The sequence below is a fragment of the Eriocheir sinensis genome, chromosome 40 (assembly GCF_024679095.1).
Source record: "Eriocheir sinensis breed Jianghai 21 chromosome 40, ASM2467909v1, whole genome shotgun sequence".
Classification (NCBI taxonomy): Eukaryota; Metazoa; Arthropoda; class Malacostraca; order Decapoda; family Varunidae; genus Eriocheir; species Eriocheir sinensis.
In genome coordinates this window covers 7971176-7977352 of record NC_066548.1, presented here as the reverse complement: position 1 = coordinate 7977352, position 6177 = coordinate 7971176, and positions in this window count along the sequence as shown.

Sequence of the window (6177 nt, the reverse complement as noted above, 5' to 3'; positions counted from 1 at the left end):
GTGTGCGGGTATTATTTAACTGAAACGCTCAACCTCGTGACCGTTCCCTGTGTATCAACGTTATATATATATATATATTTGTATACAAAGTTCGCCTCATTTTCATCCTCTCCTGATCTTTTAAAGTACAGACCACCGTTGCCAGATTGTCGTACTCGCAGCATCACATTTACCTGCTTCTCTCCCATAAATATCACCAGGAAACAGGAATAATAAACCATTTCAACAATAACTGCAAATAAACTTCATTATTGTGGCCCAGGAAACAGCTTTTGAGATGGAAATCGGGAAATATGAGAAACTGAGTACGACAACCTTCCAACGTTGGTACAGACTGACCGATAAACTAACGGCCAATGACGTAAACAGCAGCGTCCTCATCGGTACGTAGCAGCGGGGCGGGTGATAACAACAACAACAACAATAATAATAATAATAATAATAATAATAATAATAATAATAATAACAATAACAATAACAATAATAATAATAATAATAATAATAATAATAATAATAATAATAATAAACATACATTACCACAACTTTCTTAAACTCGCGTAAATCACCACCTGGCTCAGTTTCAACATTCGGGTTTCTCTTCTGCGTGAATGTACTCTTGCTGCAGGTTGTGTCAACTGTTACTTTTTCTTCATCCCTTCGTTCAGCCGTAGATCATCCCTTTCACACAGGAGCCAACAGAAAAGTCTTGGCGGGCTTGCATATATCTCGGCCGTGGTTGCGGTGTCATGGGGTTTGGGGGCAGCAGGGGTGAGGGAGGCACAGAGAGGCATGGAGGCTGTGGAATGTGCCCGTGGTGAGAGAGAGAGTGAGAGAGTGAGAGAGAGAGAGCGTCACCATCCACCCTCCACCTCCATCTCTTCTAACTAAGCCTGTATAACCCTCCTTCTCACTCTCTTTGTCTCAGTTAGTCTCTCTGTCCTCCAGATCCAATCCTGCCGTACATCTCCGCTCCCTCTACCCTTATTACCTCCCCTCCCACCTCGCCTCCCCACCCCCGCCCCCTCTCTCATCTCCTTCCATCTCTTCTCCCTCCTGTCACCTCTCCTGTTTCATGTCACCGTGTCACTGTTTCACTTTGTCCCCTTCCTCATCTTCCACGTCCTTCCCCTCCCCGCCTCCCTGTCGTCTTTTATTCTCCCCCCGCGGTACTTCATCATTCTCCCCAGTGACCCTTCTCTCTTAGGCCTCTAGTCCAGGGTTGGAAAAAACCCGGGTTTTTTAAAAAAAAACACAACCCACTGGGTTTTTTTGGGTTTTTTTGGGTTATTTTGGGTTTTATTGGGTTATTTTGGGTTTTATTGTTTTTTTTTATTATTCATATTTATATGTAAATCAGTTTAAATAAGCATTTAAAAAAGTAATCTAAAGTGAAATAAAAGGTTTGAAGTGTTATCTGAAGGCCAGACACTTGGTTGATACAAGTTGAACTTGTACTGTACTGGTACCGGTAACGGGTAAGTGGTAACTGGACAGGAACTGAACAGGTCAGGCTTGGCTACTGCTGACTCAGTAGCCTACTCCTCACTCCTCAGAGGCTCAGTGTTGTTTCCATTATACAGACAGAAGAGGAATCAGAGGACCACAGCAGTTAGCAAAAATGCCTGCTGATAGTGGGAGAAAAAAGGCAGCTGAGTGGAATGAAGTTGACATTTTAGAAAATGAAAAACAGAAAGCAGCCTGTAAATACTGCAGCCAAATAATTAGTGCAAATGAGACCAGGAACTTAATCTCAAGATTAAAAGAAAACCCCTGTTTGATGTTATTTATAATTTCTTTTTTATGTTAAATGTATTTTTAAAAAACCCAAAAAAACCCACTTGGACCGGGTTTTTTTGAGTGGGTTTTTTTGGGTTTTTTTGGGTGGGTTTTTTTGGGTGGGTTTTTTCAATGCCAACCCTGCTCTAGTCTCCCTTCTCCTCTCCCCATAGTCCATAGCCCCATTTTTATCTCCCCTTATCCCCTTTTCTTTCTCATCCCTTGGTCCGCCCTGTCACCCCCTTCCCGTTGCTCCATGCTTTTCTTCCCTCTCCATAGTTTCTCCTTATTCCCCTTTCTCTCCCCATAATCCCTTATTTCCCTCTTCATCCTCCTTGCCTGTACTTTGTCTTCCCCTCCCTAAACTTCCTTACCTTCCTTTCGCCATCCGTAACTCCATTTTTTTCTTCCCATCTCCCCTTCTCTTTCTTCTAATCTTCCTGGCTCGCCCTATGATCCCTTCTTCATTGGCTCCTCCCTCCCTTTCCCTTTCTGTAGTACTTAGCCTCCTTTTCTCTTCCCATAGCTTTTTGTCTTTCTCCTTATCCACCTAGCTCGAACTTTCGTCTCCCCCTTCCATTGCGTTTTGCTCTCTCTCCCTTCCCACAGCTCACAACCCTATTTTTCTCTCCCTATAGTCCCTTGTCTTCCTCCTCCTCCTCCTCCTTCTCTTGGGATGGTATTTTCAGACTCTCCCGCCTTTCACGTCTACTAATTTTTACTTATTTTTAAAGACCGAAAAGGAAATTAATCGGGTTTTCACGAGTGTTTTTTTACGTTCACGGTACAGAAGAGGAGCCAAACTACCATCAGGGTCATAAAAGTACCCCTGGAAATGCCCAAAACCCATACGAAAACCTTGTCAAATTGGTGAGGTTGGGCTCCGGAAGGTTTAAGAATATGACCCCGGGCCCCAACCTGTAGCTCCCCCACACTGTTGTCCCATCCTTCCCTCCCTCTTCCTCGCGTCGTATCGCCTCTCCCCTCTCCCCTTACCGCCTCTCCCTTCGCCCCGTATCCATTCGCCCCTCGCCCCGTATCGCCTCTCCCCTCGCCCCGTATCGCTTCTCTCCTCTCCCCTTACCGCCTTTCCCCTCGCCCCGTCGCTCCCTTCGCCTTCATTTCCCTTCCAGATTGGCAATATGAATGGTTGAGTCTGATCGGGTCCGGGAGTAAATCAGGGAAAGAAGTCTTGATTGGGCCTTTCAGAGAGAAGAGTGTACGTCCTGTCTTATTACTTACTAACTTACTGGGCGAGTCCGAGTCTGTGCTGCTTGTTTTCTGCTTGTTTTCGAATTGGCGTCTTCTTTCATGCTCCTCCCTGTCTCTTCGTATTCCTTTTGAAGTCTGTTATCTGCTTTTCTCTCTTTGTGCAGCGGCTGTTTTGTGTGGGGTGTGTTTTATCCGCGTCAAGAGAGTTTCATTGTGATTTTCTTCATATGATCGTACGTGGGAGGGATATGGATAAGGTATGAATGGAGGACGGATCACACAGGACCAAGAAAACAGGGAGAGTAGAAACAGGAGATGGCGTCATATTATCGTAGGTGGGAGGGACAAAGACAAGGTATGAATGGAGAAGGGATCACACAAGGCCTAGAAAACAGGAAGAGTAGAACCAAATAGGATCAAACAGGAGATGGCGCCACGCTCGTCTTGAAGTTGGGATAATTGTAGGAAGAGAAGGAGGAAGATTGGAGGAAAAACAGACCATTCAAGAACCTCCTGCTAAAGGTAAGAGAGACGGAAATGAAGATAATACTGCCTTTCGTGAATAAGAGAAGGAGGGGAAGTACGAGAGGAAATCAACAGTAGGAATCAAAGGTAGAAAAAGGAAGAGAAAGAGTGGAAGAAAAACAACCACCCCAAAACCCTTCAACCCATGGGAAGAGATAAGAAAATGAAGATAATAATATAGCTTTTCATGAACAGAAGAAGGAAGAGTACGCTAGGAAATAATCAGTAGGAATCAATTATTGGAAGAGAAGGAAGATGAGTGGAGGAAAAACAGGCCATTCAAAATTCTCCTGGCAAAGGGAAGAGATACGAAAATGAAGATTATACAGCCTTTCATGTATAGAAGGAGGAGGAGTTCAAGAGGAAAACAACCTTGGATTCTGCTACCAACGAGAACTGATAATCAACGGAAAATACAATAATTTCAAACGCCTATCAGACACGAAAACAGGAACAGTGTAGCATGGAAGGAAGGAATTTGAAGTGCGAGAGCAAATCAATCCAGGAATCTACTACCAACGAAAACGTATAATCAAATGAAAATACAAGTTTCAAACACGTATCAGAAACGAAAACAGGAACAGTGTAGCGTGGAAGGACGGAGTGTGAAGTACGCGAGCAAATCAATCCAGGAATCTACTAGCAAAGAGAACGGATAATCAAATGAAAATACAACAGGTTCAAATGCGTATCAGAAGAGGAGCAGCGAAACGGTTTATCATGGAATCTAATACAGATGAAAAGGGATAACCAATGGAAGGTACTATTGGCTCACGTGTCTATTAGTTGCGTATCTTGTGCAGTAACGAAGCGAGACCGGCGTGTGTGTGAGGCTGGAGGGAGGAGGGAGGTGAAGGGGAGGGACGGCATTAGCGATTCAGTTGGGGCGGGTGAAAGTAGCAATATAAAAGAGCGATGGAAATGGCAATACCGTAGCCCAGCGTTGTTAAAATATCGAGGGACAAATATATGCATGTTAGCTTATTCGGGTTGTTGTGTGTATATGTTTATTAATGCATCGCTGTTTTTTTTCTTGCTTTATTTTCTCGTTTACAAAGAGTACTTTCAATTGATTCTGTTTTAGTCTTTGTGTCCGTTAGTGAAGCTTTGTTACATCTCTCTTTGTAACGCACGTCGACATACTAACACACACACACACACACACACACACACACACACACACACACACACACACACATACACATACAGCGGGAATGTAAAAGTAAAGGATCCAAGTGGTGGGTTTTAATCCCATAAAAGAGTGAAAGTCTCTCTCTGTAAACCTGTTTGAACAACCCGTTCGTTCGTTTGTTCCCCGTGTATTGGCGGCTCTCCCTGGCGCTGTGTTTATCCCGAGCTCACCTTTAATTAAGTTCAAACGACAGGTAAGCCATCCCCCCAACTCTTAATTGCAGCTATACTGACTCCCTGATCAGGTGAATCGCCGCGCGGATGAGAAAGTTTGGAGGGATGAAGCGAGTGGAAAAAAAGAAAACTAAAATTTGGTGCGTGGGTAGGAGAGTGTGAGAATACGAAAACACCGAAGGAAGGGAAGAAGAGACAGAAAAAAAAAACCCTAAAAATCGGTGTGTGGGTGTGAGGGTTTGAGCGAATGAAGGGGGAAAAAAGAAAGGAATGATCAGTAAAGGTATAAGAGAAAAAAAAGAATAAAAGAAAGACGGGGAAGAAGAAGGGATATATAGATGTGGGTGTGTGGGTGTGAGAGATTGAAGGGAAAGGAGAAAAGAATGACCAGTAAATGTGTAAGAGAGAAAATAGAGAGGGCGATAAAGAATGAAAAGTAGTTAAAGAAGGGTTATATAGATGAGCTTGTTATCAGGAGAGAGAGAGAGAGAGAGAGAGAGAGAGAGAGTGTGTGTGTGTGTGTGTGTGCTCAAATATCCTGATTGATTGCTGTACACAGGATCGGTCCACGTGCAGCGGAAGGTCGTTACTTATATTCACTTGGTTTTACACTCCATCTTCTTTCCTTCTTGTTATTTAATTTAATTTTATTGACCTTAGTATAAATTGAGGCATTTGAGTATTGATAAGAAAAAAAAATAAAGGTCTTGTACCACCCTGCAAGAGAGAGAGAGAGAGAGAGAGAGAGAGAGAGAGAGAGAGAGAGAGAGAGAGAGAGAGAGAGAGAGAGAGAGAGAGAGAGAGAGAGAGAGAGAGAGAGATTGATTAAATACTAGAGCAAATACTGGTATGGGAGCTGAGTTAAAAAAAAAGTTGATTTGTTTAAACGGTGATGAGAAAATTAGGGATGCGGTGAAGCGGAATGCAATTTGAGAGAGAGAGAGAGAGAGAGAGAGAGAGAGAGAGAGAGAGAGAGAGAGAGAGAGAGAGAGAGAGAGAGAGAGAGAGAGAGAGAGAGAGTGTTAGTTACTAGATCCCCCCCTCTACTCCCTTTTATTTTTGGCAGTGGCCTGGGTCCAGTGAGTTACGTGGAGTGTCTCGCCTCATGATAGGAACAGTGAGTCTCTAAAGCGGCCGTGTCTTTCCTCAATCACGGACGGCACCAGTAAGTCACCGTTTAAGGAAGGGTTGTATTTCTGTCTTTCGTGTGATCGCTTACTCCCCTTTTCTTCTTCCTCGTCTTCTCTAATTGTATGTTTGTCACTTAGGTTGCAGAATAGCAGAATAGGCAGTCAATTC